A 19,823-nucleotide genomic window follows, 5' to 3' on the forward strand; every position below is an offset into this window, starting at 1 on the left:
GTTTTCTTACCTGTATTCCGAGCCTCCTGATGCACTAAATCCGCGAGCACGGTCCTCTAGCACGAGCCTCACCAACAACCTAGTCACAACACACAAGAAACATCCCTCAATACTAATCAACCCAAAACCACTTCCCGGGACCAATCCCGCACTCTCGGGACCTCTAAAACCTTAAAACAACACCCCGGAGACTTCCCCCGAACTCCCGGAGCAAAGGCCTAAAATTGCCTAAAAATGCCATCCTGAAATTAGCCTTGTGCCGCGGCACAACTTTCTTGTGCCGCGGCACCCAGAAACCAGAGGCTCCCCGCCGCGGCAAGTAAAACCCGTGCCGCAGCACGCCCTCGCAGACCCAGAATTCTGGGTTTTTCCTTCGCGTTTTCCCGAGCTTCAACCTCTCCAAATCACCCTAAACCAATATCTAAACCCCAAAACTCAATTCCAAGCTTCATATGAACAACTTAACAACCTATAGGCACTAGATACAAGGCCAAAACATCAACAGACTCAAGAATCCACCCCTTGATTCCCATTTTCAGCAACTCAAACCAAAAACTCAAACACACTAACTCAAGCTCTAGATTTTACAAATCAAAACAGAAATCAAAACTTAAATGTGTATAAAACCCTTACCTCAAATGGAGAACCCACACAAAGTCCTTGATCTCCTCCTAGACTCCCACTTCTCCTTCTCTTCTTCTTCTTGCCCTAACTTCTTTCTCCTTCTCTTTCTTCTCTTCAATTTCTATCAAGCCTCAAGTGACATAAATGCCCAAACCGTATACCCCTAAATCCCAGCTGCAAAATGTCTATAACCCTTGCCAAATGACCATTTTACCCTTTCCTACTAATCCTCCTTAGCCAAACCTCAAAGGACACTTAAGTCTTTTCATTTCTATTTCATTTCCACCACTTTTTACCTTAAAACTTGTTACCCACAGCAGTAACTAATGGTTACCTAGGTTACAAAATCTCCAATAACCATTACCCGCTAAATCTCAACTTAACCATAAAATTCCCAAAGTACCCCTAGGCTCCTCCCGAGCCGGGTATAGAAATCCCGTTGTGACTCTTGAGTTAACTAGCTCTCTAGAACGGTCTCGGCACGTGCATCACCATAATTAAACCACACCCACGTGGTACAATTCACAAAATACAATTATCACATATCAATACAGTTATGCCCAACATGGCCAAATATTACAATTACGCCCTTCTAACACGATCCGGGCCTACATGCATACTAGAAAACATAGCCATGCATCTCAGTTAAACAAATAGCCAAATAATATGCTTTAAATCATAACCATGCATTCAACTCACAAAATCACACATAAATCCCAACCTGCCCTCCTGGCACACTAATCAAGGCCCTTAAGCCTTATTAGCGAATTTGGGTCATTACATCAATGGTAAGCAAATTGCACCCTTTTATCTTGATAAGTTGGGACTAAGAGTTCCCTTTACCTGTATGCAATGTTATATGATGGTATTATGCCATGTGTGTATAAAATAAATGGCCTAAGAGTGCCAGAATTAATAATGGCGCACAAGGACGCGGGTCAGCCTCTGGTAGCTGAGGTTAATTATATAATCGCTGAGCTCGGCCTAAGTGAGCAGGAGTCAGTGGGATAGTCAAAGGGTGTGACCTAAGGGCGTCGACCCTGGAAATTTCATGATATGTTTATTATTGTTGTTCTGATGATTTAGGTATGTTGATTACCTGAATAATAGATTATTGATTCGTTGATTAATGTCACTGTTTATGTGATTACTATGGTCTATTGAATATCTGGCTAATGTTTTTTGAATTATTTGATTATTGTTATTAATTATGCTCTGTTATATGGTTTTCTTGCTGGGCCTTGGCTCACGGGTGCTACGTGGTACAGGTAAAGGCAAGGGTATGCTGGACCTACCCTGAATTGGAGAGCTCTGGGGGCGGAATGTACATAGTCGGCTACTCGGCTGCCACGGCCGAGGGATGTTACAGGAACAAGAGAACCTAAAATGCTGCCATTAGAGTGGCTTGTGGTTTTATATAACCTTTGAGATTTTGTAAACTGTTCTTTAACCTTGTTTATTTTTGGGATCACGTGTAACAAACACTTATTTAAATGAAAATTCATCTTTTAAGACCAAAATCTTTTAACCATAGTTCAATAATGGTTTAGTGACACATTTTCAACTAAAGGACTTGATTAGCAAGTCTTGCACCTTTATTAACACACAGTGTAACGTTCTTGGTTATCCTGGGCACTACAGGTTGAATATTATTTTTTGTTTGTTACTTATATCCTATCGTTAATTGAATCTGATGACTTGTGTTTACTGCGTTTTTATGGTTGCCTAGTTGTGCATGCTGGTTTAAGTTTCTTGCTAAGCCCTGGTTCGTGGGTGCTATGTGGTGTAGGTAAAGGAAAACGATAGCTAGACTAGCCATGAGTTGGAGAGCTTCAGGGGCGGTGTGTACATATCCAACCAGCTCGATCGCCACGGTCGGGATAACTTGGGAAGAACTAGGGTTACACCTTGTTTTGATGATTAGGACGGCTAGGTTGTATTCTATTGGTCTCTTACAAGTCTATAAACCAATTTTTGGATTCTGTGTTGAAACTTAATATTTTAATGAAAAATAACCATTTTGATGACCAAATATTTTGATACTTGACCTTGACCTAGTCTTTAATTACACATTTAAATTCAAATGACTTGCTTAGCGAGTTAAGCACTATTTTAATCACATAGTGTAACGGTATTGGTTAACCAAGGCGTTACAACTTAGTATCAGATTGATCTAGGTTTAACAGTTCCTGAAGACTAGCTGGGGGTGTACACTCGCCGCTAAAGATAAGCTTGACTCACGGTTAGGTATCTAATGACATGATTATGTGGTTAATTGTTTAAATTCTACCCATGTGCCTTTTCTGGATGCTAGTATAGAGAGCATGATGTGTATGAATGTATTTGGTGGAATTGGGATTTGATAACTGATGCATGAACAATGGATTTTTTTTTTTGATATGTATATTTTGTGTGGTTATGGTGATGTTTGGACCTGCCAGTGGGATAGTTCTGGATATGCATATCAGGGCTGAGGGGTTAAGTCATTGACTGCGGACTGATTTAGAAATTATGTATTCAAGATAGTCAACTTGACCCAATATCGTTAGTATAGGGGTTGCAGATGATAGTTAGGGTTAGAACCCTCCATCTGCCTCTGGAATTCACAATAGATGTTTGCTGGTATGCAAGCAAGACTGCCATATCAGGATGAGGAGATTAGATGGTTGAGATAGCGGGTTCTGTCGGGGAACGCTGCATCGTGTATCTTGACAGTAATGGCACCAGTGTTGGTTCAACCTGAGAGTGGAAATAGAAGAGAATTATGGTATGAAAGACTCCAGAAGCATTATCCTCCAGCTTTTGAGGGAGGTTTGGGTCTGTTCAGAATGGATCAGTGAATAGGCTTGATTAGCTCCGTCCTGGATGATATGGGTAGTACCCTAGACCCATAATGTTGTCATGATGGGTTGGGATGAATCTAGACAATGGTTCGACTAAAGAGAGTGTTGTGACATAGTTTGAACTGCAAAGACCAATGGGTTTACGAACTTGGTTCAGGATGGTAAGACAGTGACAGAGTATGTGAATGGATTTGATGGGTTGGCCAAATCCGTTGTTGATTTTGTACCAATGGATGTAGTCTGGGAGGAACGATTCATTTGAGGATTGAAATCAGGGATGGCCCGAAGTGTTAGGATCGCTCCAGTGCATGAGACTTCTATCTATGCTTGGGCAGTAGGGAGGGTCTTATTATAGAAGATCCAAGAGATGAGATATGGAGTGAGAGTGTCGTAGGGCAGGAAACTCAAGTAGTGGTATCCCCATTTGCGGGATCAGGTAGGGGCATATTCCCAATAACCAGAAAAGAAGGACCCCTGATAGTTCTGCTACTCCTGGTCCTAAAAAGAGGGGTTATAGGTTACAGGATGGCTGCCTGGGTGGCAATGAGACCTGGTGAAATTATCTAGTCTACGCCAGGTGTGGGAGACGCCATCTGGGAGGACGCCGAGTGAAGGCATGTTTTCTATATGGAATGACTAGGCATGTTATGAAGGATTGCCCAGAATAGGAGTTGGAAGAACCAAGGAGTATAGATTACTCGACCCCAATTCAAGGGTCTACCTTGATACAGTTAGAGCCTGAGGTTAGTCCCTTGGAGGCGACCGGTTGGAACTCTAGTTCTTGTTCCTTGTTATATATTGAGCAAAATGAGTTCGGTACTACGTATCTCCTGGAAGAGACATAGATATGGGGCACATGCTTCATGGTTGCTATGCCATAGGGCTTGAGATATTAGTGCTTGTTAGGAAAATTGGTCACCCTCAAGAGAAGTGTTAAAGTATTGTTGATAGAAGGTTGACAGAATAACTGATTGAGTTTTCCATTTAAGGATTTTGATATGATTCTTAGTACACATTAGTTTACCAGATAAGGGACAGGCATGGATAGCAAGAAATGATAATGACTTATGGATTTAAAAGGAAAGGACCATGGTGCTTCTACGGGATACTTAGATGTTGTGGTAGGCACCACTTGGAATATACCAGTAGGACCGAATGAAGACTGGATCAACCAGTAAGGTTTTAGGTGGGTACGCAAAGGATTGTGGAGATCGTTGTTACATTAAGGAATTGAGTATGCTGGAAGATTAAGAAAGGGATAGAATCGGTATCAAGGATATCATGAACAACGACATTAGCTCAACATAAATAATTAAAGGTTCAGTTGAAGAAGTACTTGATTTGGGGGTAGATCAGATAGAGCATCTCATCATGGGGCACGTCAACACCGTCTTCTAAGAATGAAGGGTTCAATTGCCGGGTTGCAAAGCAGGACAATGTTCTTAAGAATTGACCTCCAATCTAGTTATTACCAGTTAAGGATCAAGGAAAGAGACATTTTAGGAATTACTTCTTGCACCAAGTAGGATGTGATGGATTATCGGTGAAAGTTCTTAACTGACTAATGCTCCAACAACATAGGTAAGTTCGAAAAGCAAAGAGAGTACAAGAATGATATGGACAAGCCATATTCAAATTGATTAGGCATGTGTTGGTCTACTCCCAGTTAGAAGCAAAATGCGAATGACCACTTCATTGATAATACTAAGACTAATGAAGCAGGGTTACAGGTAAGGCTTCAGAAAGAGTAAGCTTTGATTTCTTCAAGGGTATTTAAGGTCACGTTATGGGAAGTGATGGGATCATATATGAAGTAATTCAGTTAGAAGCAACAAAGAAACTACTAAAGGAACACCTGAGGGGTGCAAGGTACGGTGAGATCGATAAGACACATCAGCTACCCCAAGATTGAGGTAACACAAGAACCTAAAGTTTATCTAAATGGATAATTTCGTGCTAGATTTTTAGAAGAGAGAATAAGGATTGCTTAGCACACTATGGTGTCATAATGTGTATGTGATGGATTGATATAGGAGGAGGACATGATGGATATTTTCCTTGCTTAAGACATGAAACTATAGGGTGGTGCATTGAAGAGTAGGGTGAGCCCGTGTACAAACTGAAAAGAATGGTTGTTCGTGCTTCACGGTAGATGAAAGGATGAGAACATAAATGTTCTACACATGGTGTTAGGTTGACGGTAATGTCAGATAGCCACGGTTAGGGTGCAGTGATGGCACCTACGGAACAAAAGTGTGTGTATTAGCGTAAAGAGTTAAAGCGTTTTGTCACCCATAGAGAAATAACCATGAGACTAAGGCCCTAGTGGGAATTAATGGATGATTCACATTGGTGATCCTTGATTGCATAGAGAAAATTAACATGGAATCTGACATCTTGAGTTGGAAGGGTTGTGCCAGTTGGATAAGACGCCAATGATTACAGTAAAGTTAGACGAGGTAATGACCAAGAATGGTATAGTATCTACAGTTGATAGTTGGCAGATATATCTCTATAGACAATGAAATTCAGGAAGGAGATCTTGTGGGAATGGTTAAGAATCCTATTATTTTAGTATGAATGGGTTAAGATATGAACATCAGATGAGTGATCCGATGGAACTTGGTGTTGAGGTGGATATTCTAGATGAGTATTGTACTACCACCTTATGAATATTGTATCCAGGAATTTGAATGGATGTTAGGATCAAAATTTGTGTATTGGAAGGCAAAAGAGTATAATGGCGGACCGTAAGGGTTGACTACATTAAACTGCAAGTAAGATGATTTGATATGAAAAGTTGTGACTCAACAGATTGAGTTAATACACCTAGGTTCGTGTGAACGGGTATCACAATAATGCTTATGGGCAAAGGGAGACCGTATGTCTCCGTGGGACACCAAATTCTATGGTGTCAGACTAAGACCCTTTATTTTCAAAGTTCTAGAAAAGGTTGTAGAGGAAAAAGAGTATAAGATTGAGACATAGAATTATTAGTTACCTTCAGATAGGCTGACAATCTGAAGGAATGACTCAAACTTTAAGAATTGTACATCGAATATGTAAGTATTTGAGGCGATGAGATAAGTACAGTCCCTTGATTGAATAGTCACGGTGATGGAAGCTGGACAATGGCTAGGGTGACTCTGAATAAGATACAGTGAGATATGGAGCGAGAAGCACTTGTTCCAAGTAATGAAGTGAGAGACAGGAAGTATGGTGGTTCAGAATTGGTCTGGGGGACCAATGAAGTTATTAGGATTGTTAGGCCAGAAGTGTCTGCCAATTTAAAAGGACATAAGAGTTCGCAAATTTCAAGTATGGCAACACGGAGATCCAAGATGGGAGACTTTGTATCTCTCCGAGTACTATGGACTAGAAAAGATAGGATATTTTGGGAAAGAAATAGGGGTTTTGAGCCCCGATTTAATAGAATTTTGAGATCTTACCAAGGACTAGGTTAGGGGCCTACATGTTAGCCTTACCCTAGTATGGGTCGTGGCTCATTGATTGAGCTGACACGCAAGAGCCAGAAATTTGTGTGGTCAGATAAATGTGAGAACAGCTTCCAGGAACTGAAGCAAAGATTGATTACAGCTCCGATTCTTAGTCTTCCAACAGATCAGGAGAAGTTTGTGATTTATTGTGATGCTTCTCATCAGGGTTTGGGCTGTGTTCTAATAAAGTCAGAGAAGGTAATTGCTTATGCTTCTCCTCAGTTGAAGGAGTATGAAAAGAGATATCCCACTCATGATCTAGAGTTGGCGGTTGTGGTCTTTGCTTTAAAGATATGGAGGCATTATCTCTATGGAGAGAAGTGTGAGATCTATACAGACCACAAGAGCTTGAAATACTCCTTCACTCAGAAAGATTTAAATATGAGACAAAGGCATTGGCTGGAGTTAGTAAAAGATTATGACTGTGAGGTTTTGTATCATCCTGGAAAAGCCAACGTGGTAGCTGATGCTTTAAGCCAGAAGGGTCCGAGACAGATTTATGGTATGAGGCTGATAGCCAGGGAGTTAGCAGATGATATGACCAAAGCTGGTATAGAGTTGCTGGTGGGACAGTTGTCTAATATTACAGTCTACGATATTGGAGAGAATCAAGGAGGGTTAATTGAGTGATCCACAGCTAATCAAGATCAGAGAGGATGTTCTGGCTGGAGCTTCCAGAGATTATACAGTGTTTGAGTTAGGCTTGTTGAGATACAAGGGGCGGATATGTGTTCCGTTAGACACCGCTTTCAGGCGAGAGATTCTGGATGAATCTCATACTACACCTTACTCTTTGCATCCAGACACCACGAAGATGTATCAAGATGTGAGATCATTGTATTGGTGGCCGGGGATGAAGAAGGATATAGTAGAGTATGTGGCTAAGTGCTTGACATGTCAGCAGGTCAAGGTTGAGCATCAGAGGTCGGCAGAGTTATTGCAGCCTCTGGATATCCCAGAGTGGAAGTGGGAGAACATCACGATGGATTTCGTGATGGGCTTACCCAGGACTGTTGGTCAGCATGACTCTATTTGGGTGATAGTGGATCACTACACCAAGTAGGCTCACTTCTTGCCAGTGAGGGCTACTTATACAGTTGATCAGTATGCAGATCTCCATGTGAGAGAGATCGTGCGCCTCCATGGAGCGCCTAGGCCGATTGTGTCAGATCGGGACCCTACTTTTACTTCCAAGTTCTAGGGGAGTTTGCAGAAGGCCATGGGTACACAATTGAAGTTCAGTACTGCTTATCATCCTCAGACAAATGGGAAATCTAAGAGGACGATCCAGATATTGGAAAACATGCTGCGGGCATGTGTGCTGGACTTTGGTGGATCTTGGAGTAAGTATCTACCTTTGATAGAGTTCTCCTACAACAACAGTTATCAGTCTACCATTGGAGTTGCACCTTATGAGATGCTGTATGGTAGGAAGTGTAGGTCTCCCATTCATTGGGATGAGACAGGTGAAAGGAGATACTTAGGTCCTAAGGTAGTTCAGAGGACCAGTGAGGCCATTGAGAAGATTAGAGCTCAGATGCTTGCTTCTCAGAGTAGGCAGAAAAGTTATGCAGATCCCAAGTGTAGGAACGTGGAGTTCTAAGTGGGAGACTATGTCTTCCTTAGAGTCTCGCCATGGAAAGGGGTGAGAAGGTTTGGGAAGAAAAGCAAGCTAAGCCCTATGTTTATAGGCCCATTTGAGATCCTGGACAGGGTTGGTCAAGTGGCTTACAGATTGGCTTTGCCTCCGGCATTGTCAGCCGTGCATAATGTATTTCATGTTTCAGCTTTTCGGAGGTATGTATTTGATGTGCATCATATCTTGAGTTATGAAGATCTGGAGCTTGAGCCAGATCTCTCCTTTGAGGAGTAGCCAGTCCATATTTTTGACAGAAACGACAACGTCCTCAGGAATAAGACGATACCTTTGGTTAAAGAATTGTGGAGGAACAGTAGGGTTGAGGAAGCGATATGGGAGCTAGAATCAAATATGCAGATTCAGTAATCTGAGCTGTTCAGGTAAATTTCGAGGATGAAATTTCTGTTAGGAGGGGATAGTTGTAAAGCCCCGGAAATCCCTAATGCGGTTTAATGGCTGGATTAGTAGGTCGGGAGGGCCATAACTGTTTAATTATGCCATTAAATGATTATATGCATGTGTTATGTGAATTGTATTATAATATGATGTTATATGCATGCATGTGGGTCCACATTTGATAATAGGGGTGTTTTGGTAATTTTGCCCGTTGAGGGCATAATTGTATATTTGTATGCATGTCGATGACATATTGTTAAGACAACATTATAATGTGGGTTTGTTCGAGCTATTCAACATGAGACGATCTTGGAATATTAGTCAGCGGTCTAGTCATAACAGGTTTAAGTGCGGGGCTCGAGATGAGTCTCGGGGTGGTTTTAATGATTAGAGCGTTGCTGGGAATTTAAGGGTAATAGGTTATGAGTTATTGGTGTTTGAGTATATCGAGAATATCAGGAATTGGAGAGCGTTAATTATGATTAACGAGATAGGTGGGAAATACCAATTTTGCCCTTGTGAGCGTTTAGAAACCTGTAATTGACCTAGGGGTATTTTGGTATTTTCACCCCTAGGATAGATATAAGCCATTTAAGGCTGTAGAAAGGAGAGGAAAACAGAGTATAGACTGAAGCTTCTCCCGTACCTATTCTCCTTCTGTTTTCTTTGTAATTTTTGAGCCATTCTTGAGGATTCAAGCTTGGGAAGTAGGTCTTGTGACTTGGGAGTGTGTTCCACCATTGAAGAGCATCATAAGTTGAGCTTAAGGTAAGTTTCTAGCCATTAAATTCCCTGGTTTGCTCTGTTTTAGTTCTGGTTTTCAGTTGATATTTCTAGGTTGGATACTTGGTTTTGTTGGGAGTTTTGGATAGGGTTCTTGTGGTTGTGATGCTTAGGGTATGTGAGGATGGATTTTGGGTTCATTTGGCACCAAAAATGAGGTTTTGAAGCATTAAAATCGAGTTAGAATTGAAGGAGTCGAAGAAGGAGGTTTCAGGGGAGAACTGTTCTAGGGGTAGTGCTACAGCGCCCATCAGAGGGCGCTATAGCGCTACACAGGATGTTTGTTGGGTGGTTTAGGGTTCTGAGTATAGCACTGGGGCGCTAGGGAGCAGCCTTGTAGCGCTACTCTATTTCTCCAGAATCCCATTTTGAGTGTTTTTAGGGGTTTTTGGCTTGGGGTTTCAATCCTTAAGGTCCGGGATCGATCTACTCACCGTGTGGGCATGTTTCGAGGTCCCAAGAGTCGGGTTTAGGTTAAGACCCTTTCATTGTTGATTTTCATTAATCGAGGTTATAATTGGTTATGATTAGGTAACCGCTAAGGGATCAAAAGGTCGATCGTTCTCAGGAGTCGTTCTTATTATATTTCTCGCTTGAACCGGAGGTAAGAAAACAGCACCCTGTGTATGTGACATGCGTGATTGTTGTTGAGGCATGTTGGTTGATAAATGTGGACATTGATTGCATATTAAATGCTAGCGAACGTTGTTTTCTTGTGTATGGAACTGATTAGTCAGGGACGACACTAGTCGTACACTGGTCGTGTATCACTGACTTAAGAGTCAGAAATGGCATAAGCGTCCTGTACGCAACGTTGAATGACTCTAAGGCATTAATGATGGACGGACCCTAAGGTCGATGAAACTTATAAGCGCTTGACTTGTCTAGGACCAGTTACTCAGAGCCAGGGCCTAAGGCCTAGGTGATTGCTTGTCACATGGCTAGGGAACAGTATTCAATGGTTATGACTCTATAGTCATGAGGAAGGTTATGTTGGTGACTAGTCATCATGCACCTATCCTATTTAAGCTAGTGAAAGGATCACTTGTCTCTAAGGCCCCGGTGACCCTATTGTCACATGGCTATTGGGAATGGAATCCACCTTAGTGACTTTTCAACTGTCACTCCTCTATTTTGGACTGAAAGTCCTGAATGATTATTATGATCATTGTTGATATTATATTCATGCTATATTGTATTTTTTTGCTGGGCCTTGGCTCATGGGTGCTATGTGATGCAGGTAACGGGAATGAAAAGCTCACTCAGCCTTGAGTGGAGAGCTTAGGTGGTGATGTGTACATATATGGCCGCTTGACCACTACGGCCAAGGAGTTATCAGAGGAACTAGGGGGTTTGCCCTATTCTTGCCGCTTAGGTTGGCGGGTTTGTAAATTTGAAACAGTAATGACCATTTTAAGTTGTAAATAACTTGTAAAAGTTTTTATGGCCCATGTACAGTTTTATGTATTAAATAAAATATATCCTTTCCTTTTGATTGGTTTTCCACCTTAGCTTGTTAATAACACTTAGATGCATGTTTTTAACCAAAGAATTCGGGTAGCGAGTTAAATCGGTTCATCGTTCACTGTAACTGTTCTGGGGTAACAAGGGCATTACAGGCTTGTTGCCTCAGCATCCAAAGCTCATCTTCTGTTCGTTGAAGTAAGGCTTCCATTTCGGCAAACAACTGTTGCCAATTCTATGGGGCAGGCGGAAGGTCCTGACCCTGGTTGTCATCTTCGGTCCTATTGCCGTGAAGTCTGATCGATCGTGGAGGCATAACTACAATATGCCTGCAACCAATGACGCTGCATATCATGTTAACATCCAGAATCCAACTCCCAATCCCATCAGTCAGTCACAAACAACGAAACAACATATCTCACACATTACATAAGAATATAACAATCAAGGGGCCATGCCTTGGCATCATACATATATAAACACATTCATCATGATCTATCTATAACATTCAGGCAAACAGAGCAACTCAAACAAGCAATTAAACACATAGTTCATTTACTACCGACCAACCCTGAGTCGAGCTTGTCACTGGCAGTGAGCGTACATGTTCGGTCGATCTCTAGGAACCATAAACCTTGGCACGCTCGCTAATCAAGGTTTTAGGTAGAAAAGTGAAATTAAATTGAAATAATGACTCATTTAACAACATTGAATATAAAAGATTGGGACATTAATTAAAATCATAAATTTTATACATTTTGGATCCAAAAATACTGTTTCGAAAATGTATTACAACTCAAAATGTAGATACAATCGACCTAAGCGACAAAATCAATCATTTCAACATATTCTTCAAAATAACCCTGGCCATGGCAGCCAGGTAGGTCGAACATGTACACGTCGCTCCACGCTCTCCAACTCATGGTTGGTCGACATTTCCCTTGTAACGTCCTACGTTTTTGGGTACCTTTACACGACTCGGGTCGGGATTTTTCCCCCGGGTTAAGAAAATTATTTTAAATAATATTATATTTTGTTTGTAAGTATTCTATGAGTTATTGCTAGCCAATATATGAATTTTGTGATTTTAAAAGTCAAGATAAGACTTTCGGTCCTAGACCGACACAAAAACCCTGATCGGGTAAAAATCTCGGAAAATGAAACGAAAAATCATGGCAATTATATTTTGGGCATAAAATACATTCATAAAAGTTAAAGTTTGGTCAAAAATAATAAACCTAAAAGAAAATGGAAATTTTAAGGCATTTTGTGTTAAATGCCTAATTTTGCCGAAATGAGGAATTTTATTCCATGAATGGACCTTAGGTTAATTTTTATTTTGTGGTTGTTGACTGCGTTTTTAGCCAACGACGTGAGAACGTCAAATATGACGAACCTTCAAGAGAATGTAAACGACAACAGACGGTATAAACAAGAAAAGTAAATAATACAGAATTTTTATAGTGGTTCAGCCCCGATTGTCGGTAATAGCCTAATCCACTTAGAGTTGTGATTTATAAATCTATACTCAAGATCAGATGGACTATGCCAACTGAGTTTCTTCAGTATAAATTGTGAAAATACAAGAATTCTCTCTAATTTCAGCACTTTCTCTCTCTAGAATAGACAGACCCAATTTTATCTCTCTAGAAAGAATAAGCAGAAGGGGTCCTCTCTCATCTCATAAGCTCTCTATTTATAGAGATGGGATCCTCAACTGATATCCCCTTATAATAGGGATATTTTATTATATTTATTACATTTATATTACAAATAAACATTCAAAATTCAAAATGTAACAAATTCCCCATTTGTGGGAAGAATGAGAGATTCCCGCGCATGTTGTTGAAGTTGTGTCTGACTTAGTCTCCTCTAGCTAGTTGGTCCACCTCCTACTCACTACCCATGCAAGTGCTGGTTAAACATGCATGGTGGTAGGACATGCTTTGGGTGGGTTGAACGTGCATGGTTCTCCTCGAACATGTACTCTCCTCTAGCATGCCATGTTCCTCCTTGAACCAATCTCCTTGGCTTCTCCTCGGACCAAGGTGGTTCGAGGCAACTTCCTTGGCACCTCACCTTGAACGACATTGAGGCAACCTCACCTTGGACAACATTGAGGGAACCTCACCTTGGACAACATTGAGGGAACCTCACCTTGGACAACATTGAGGGAACCTCACCTTGGACAACATTGAGGGAACCCCACCTTGGACAACATTGAGGCAACCCCCTTTAGCATCTCCCAAACATGTCCGATCGAACAGTGTATAGACTTTCCTTATGAAAGTCTAAGTCTCCATTCTCTTGCATGAGACTCCTCCTCCTTAGCTATTTACCTTGGGCACGTTCGAGCCAACACTTAGAAAACCTTGGGAGGCTTACCTCCTACACACCCTTGGGGTCTCCTAGGACCACACCCTCCTTGGGGTCTCCTAGGACCACCCTCTTAGCCCTCCTAGGAGGCACTCTCCTAGATGCATTCTCCTTAGCCTCCTAGGATGCATTCTCCAATTTTTGGGTATAACAGTGGTTAATCAAATTATATATGAGAGAAATTTAATTTAATTAATTAATAGTAAGTTTGGTGATTAAAACTTAATGAGAGTGAAAAAGGTGTAGAAAGTCAAATTGGGTTTTTCTTCTTATGAAATAATTGTTCACCATTAAAATATATATATATATATATAACATAGAAAAAAATGAATTGGTGGCCGGCCATGTGACTCTTTTTAATGGTGTGAACAAAAAAAAAATAATTGAGTTTAAATCCCATTTAATTAAAGGTTAGGGATAAAAGCAAGTGGGTAAAACACTTGAGTGTTTTTAGGGTAAATTAGATAGTATATAACTCTTCCATCCCTCCCCAACCGACCACACCACCCTCTCTCATTCACTATCATCTTTTTTGAAGACCTCTCAAAGTGTTCTCTCAATATTCAACCTCAAGAACACCAAGGAAAACTTGGAGGCTAAGTCTTGGTCTAGGAAGTATTTTCCCTAAGGTAAAGCTTCACTAATCTAGGCTTTTGTAAAGTTTTAAGCTTAGAGTTTCAAATAGCTAATTAACTATGTTGTTGGGGGAAGTTAGTTAGGGTTTTTGAAAGGTTTTGGAGGAGCCAAAGCTAATAGGAAGGTCCAAACCTTAAGCAAGAACACCAAAGAGGTAAAAAGTTTACTTTTGATGATTTTTGTTGTAGGTTTTTAGTTTTAAGCATTATTTTGTATATTTAATGCTTAAAGTTTCTTGTTGGTGATGTAATAAGGTTATGGTAGTTGTTTAATAATTTTTATGATGCATGTGTATTGATTTTTGAAAATGGGAACCAAAACCCCCAAGGGTTTTGTAGGATACCCTAAAACAAAACATGTTTTAAGCTGTGACTTCCAAGGGGTCAAGCAGCCACTGTATATTGTTTTTGTAAAATTAAATTGTACTTTGATGTTATTGATTACATCAAATTGAGCTTTTGAAACACTAAAAAATGTTTAGAAATGAGTAAGTTATGCTATTTCGAAGTTTAGGTAAAAAATTGTTTTTTCGTATTCTTATTTTCGGAACCAAGTTTGGACAGCCACTGTATAGGGAAAATGAACCCAGTTTTTTCTAAAATTTTGTGGACATATTTGTGGCATAACCTATTATTTAACTGTAAAACTTGGTAAGAAAATATTGAACGGTTTGAAAGTAATTAACTGTGAAAGTTTGGAAAAAAATAAGGACTTGAAAATAAGGTCATTTTTACCTCATTGTTGGAAAATGATTTCACCAATCAAAAATGCTCATTTTGACCTAAGATTTTTCAAAGACCTAAATGGCATAACAAAAATGGAATTGGGAAATTTTGGTAACAATTGGGTAAGTAAATTTCAAGTTATGAACTAACGAAGTATGTAGTTAAAAATGTGAAAAATAGGTTTTTCACACTTAGTGTAAAAATGAGATTTTGGAACATAAGGTAAAAAGTAAAATTTTGTTTATTTCAAGATATAAATTGGTAAGTCTTGAAATCATATTTTCACTAAAATTACCCCTTTGAGTTTAAATGAATTATTTTTATTAAAGAGTTTTTATTCTTTCTAAAAATAAGAGATTTAATTTATTAATAGTTAATAAATTAAAAGAGGGTTTAAAACCCTATATTTTGAGAAAATAATTAAATGAATTATTTTTCTAGTAAGTAAAATTGATTAATTTCTTTTGGAAAATTAATTAGTCAAGATGAGAAACTTATAACGGTTTTCCTAATTAAGACAAATTAGGCAATTTTCTTAAAACGGTTTTTAGATATTAAAACCTTAAGAAAAATAAAAGGAAAATTTAAAGAGTTTATTTTCTTTAAAAATAATTAAGGAATTTATTTGTATTTTCTGGATATAATACCGGCTAAAATCTTACATATTTTAACCGACTAGTCGAAAGTGCGGGTTAATAGCGATACCTTGAAAGAATAAGATTTTTAGCGGATTGTGGGAAATACCATTGTGATACCCGAACCTAGGTATCGAGACCTTAGGATAGGTCTCCCCGAGACTTAGGGTTTATTCTCGAATATTTTGTATGACTTTCCTTAATAGGTTTAAAACCAAATAAGGATTATAAATCCTTACAAATGACTTTTATTAAAATGACCAAACTGCCCAAAATAATAATAATGAATTATTAGTGTCATAATTAATCCGAGTATACTGTATGGATAACTACAGTATTGGCTAAGCGTAAATGGACTGAACTTTGGAGGGTGAAAACCTGCTGAGCGCTAAGGACTCCAAATAAGTCAACTTATATTGTATGGCTGCAACATGAAATGATTATTGTCTTGTATGTTAGTATAGGGATACATGCATATATATAGGCTGTCATAGAAAGTTGCTTAGAGACATTAGTCTAGTGAGTGCTGATTTAGAAAATATGAACGGTAGAAGTCCGTCATATCCTAGACGGTTGATCCCCGTCACACTGCTTGATTTTATTTATGTCTGGTTCATTACCGCGACGAGTGGCCATGAGATGAGGATAAGCTGGTTAAACTTAGGGGCGCCAAGATAAATGGGACCTAGGGGCCCTCATGCTTACTTAATCATTAGACGGTTAGAATCCGAGCAAGTGCTCTGATAAGTTATTCCCGGATAGCAGCCGTGAATATTGGCCATTCAGTGAGAGGGCCTAGAGATACTAGGGGTTGCCAAGATTGAGTGAGGCTGAACACCCTAGGGGAAACTGCTCACCAGCACCACTGATTAACATAGAAGTCTCCGTAAAACCGTGTAAATTGGATTACACTCTTGAAAAAGTAGCGATGCCCTAGGTAACACGATAGTTACCCTTGATGAGAATATTTATTGGCTAGATCTTAGTGTGGGGACTCGGTTCTCTTTTACAGATTAGAAATTATGTTGGCGGGCGCGTTACGCATGAATTGTTGGAAATTGTCGAGCGTTGGTCTCGAATTATGTTGTGCTATAATATATCTGCTTGCTCTGGGATTTTCTGAGTGCAGGGATATAATTGTTGGTAAGATATAGTTGTGATATAATATATCTGCTTGCTCTGGGATTTTTTTGAGTGCAGGGATATAATTGTTGGTAAGATACTGTTGTGATATAATATATCTGCTTGTTTGGGATTTTCTGAGTGCAGGATTTTTATCTAGATATGAATTAATTTATCCTTGGTTATCAGGCATGACCATAAGTTTGCCAGGACGCTTTAGCGTTCTTGAAATTGATTGTGTAGGGTCCGGATCCCTATTTCTCTATCTGATTTGTTTGAAAGTTGATCTTACTAAGCGTTTTTGCTTACCTAGTTGTTTCATGTTGTAGGTAAGGGCAAGGGCAAGGCAGAGCAGTGAGCGCTGGAGTCTTCCTTGCAAATGTACATGTGGACCGACCTTTTGGGAAGCCTTTTTATTTTTAGAAATGTTGTGTAATTTTCCTAAACTAGGCTCACTCTAATCTTTATAAAACATGTTTGTAACTAAATGTTAAGTATGGCCATACGACTTTTTAAATTTTTTTTTTCTATGGGTTTTTGAGACATTTTGTTAAATGAAAACACTTATCTTTCCGCATTATCGAGTCTTGAAAATCCGGGTCGTTACATCCCTTGCCCTTACCTGCACCATAGAGCACCTGTGAGCCGAAGTCCAACAAGAAAACTCAACGCATAACGGCAAAACAGTCAATAGACTAAACACATAGCGGCCTACGTCGACCTGGGTGCTTTACCAGACCCTGAGTTCCCAGTCTTCACTGAGCAGGTGGATACAACACAATTGGAGGGTCTCGCCCTAGCGGCCTCTACTTAGTGTGGTTTTGCCGTTCCTGGCCTTCGCCATTCTTGGCCCAACATAGCATTGAATAATCATGCACAACATAGCATAGTATCTACAAGTATTCACACATACATTAAACACAAATATAGGGGCCACGCCCTGAAACACAAACAATAGGGCCATGCCCTGCTCTACAGGCACCAACAGTTTTCTTACTTGTGTCCCGAGCTAACAGATTAACGTGATCTTGAGCACGATCCCCTAACCCGAGCTTCGACGTAAAAAACCTCAGTGATGATTCTTAGCTTAGACTAGATTTCCAACACCCTTAGCTTGTTTTCCCCAAGTTCCCAGCATCAAATTATGAGTTTTCCCTTTAAGAATTTTCCAAAATAGCTTAAGTCTCCAAGAGAAGGAGAAAGATCCGAGAGAGATAGAGCAAGAGAGAGTTGAGTTAAGGTTCTAATGTTTCTTCTGATTAGTTCTAGAGTCTAAGATAAGTCTATCCCATCCTCAGCCTCGAAATTGACCAAATTGCCCCTAAAATCTAGTCTAGCCACTTAATGCCTCCAAGAGCAATCCAGTCATTTTCCACATCTCGCTAATTCTTCGAGTTTTCCTATAAATCCCAATTTAATCTTGACATACTTAAAAAAACCACTAAATCACTACCTGTTACCCGGTAAATCCCGAACACCAACTATGTTCCCAAAATACCCATAGGCTCACCCTGAGCTGGGTCTTCGACCCCGTTGTGACTATTTCACTATTCCGCTCCCTAAGACCGTCTCGGATCGCATATTACAATTATATCACCACAATCTTGTGGTATCAAGCATAACATACGTATAATTTACATTTATGTCCTCAACTGGCCAAAATTACAAATATACCCCTCTTAACAAAATTGGGCCCACATGCATATTTAATTCACTTAAACATGCATTTCTAATCACAATCATTTAATTCACATAATGACATAATTAAATCAATTATTGTCCTCTCGGCACGCTAATCAAGGGACTAAGCCTTATTAGCAAATTTTGGACGTTACAGAATAAGTACCCAATTAAAATAGAAAAAATTACATGTAGTACCCAAATTTAGTTAGCTCCTTCTATTTTTACCTAACATTTTAAAATTGTTAACTAATACCCACTTTTTAATCACAATGCCTATTATATCCTTTCTAGGTTTTGAAATGTAAACCACAAACTTTTTTATGTAAACCACAACCATTTGAAATGTAAATCACATTCTTTTGAAATGTAAACCACTAGACTTTGAAATGTAAACTACAAGTAAAAAATGTAAATCACACGTAGTAAACCACAACCCTAAAAATATAAATCAAGGGTATTTAGTCACTCTGTCTCTAATTGTGGGTATTAATTATAAAAACAAAATATATGGTTGTTTGTAGTTAATAAATGATTAAAATAGATAGTTTTCAAAAATTTCATTAAAATAGGGTTCATATCATTCTATATACCTTAGTTGTAACTAAATACTTTTCAAAAATACCACAACAAGCTTTGTCAAAACAAACCAGAGATAACTTATCTAAACAAACTTTTTTATAAGATTTTTTTATATAAAAATCCTAAATTATTCTTTAATGGTATTATGCGTTTATATTTAAATTTTTTAATTTGTTCTTGATTTTTTATTTATTTTAAAGGTTATCTACGATACATTTTAGAAATCATAGGGTTTGTAGTGGATTTAATAAGAACATAGAGTCGTATATGGTATTTAGCAAGAATTTAGGTATATAAAATAGTATAAACCTATTAAAGTAAGATATTAGCAGAGGATGCCCTTCTTTCTATACAACTAATGCTTTATAACAATATGCTGTTATCAATTGCCTCCATTTCTTTGGTTTTTCTAAATTTTGTATTGATCGTTACTTTCTCATTTTAAATCTACTATATTGTTATTCAATATTACATTAAAGATCATTTGTTTTCTCTGCTGCGATTGAGATAGTTATGCTTATTACTATCAAAATATGTGTTATTATCTCATTCAAATCGTCAAGATTTGGTTCACTCCTGTTCGAAATTGAGATTTTCAATGAACAACAAAGTTGTCATGAATCAACTATGACTACGAAGATGCTTCCATTAAGCCATGACTACGAAGTTTTGTCATTTAGTTTTATTAGGATTTAAGGTATAGAGTAGAGAACAGGGAAAGAAAGAATTATGTATCTATCGAATATGGATCGAACCAGTACATTGGTACAAGCAAGGTCTATTTATAGACTAAAATAATACAATTACAATTAGTTATTAGC

The sequence above is a fragment of the Humulus lupulus genome, chromosome 6 (assembly GCF_963169125.1).
Source record: "Humulus lupulus chromosome 6, drHumLupu1.1, whole genome shotgun sequence".
In the NCBI taxonomy this organism is placed as follows: domain Eukaryota; kingdom Viridiplantae; phylum Streptophyta; class Magnoliopsida; order Rosales; family Cannabaceae; genus Humulus; species Humulus lupulus.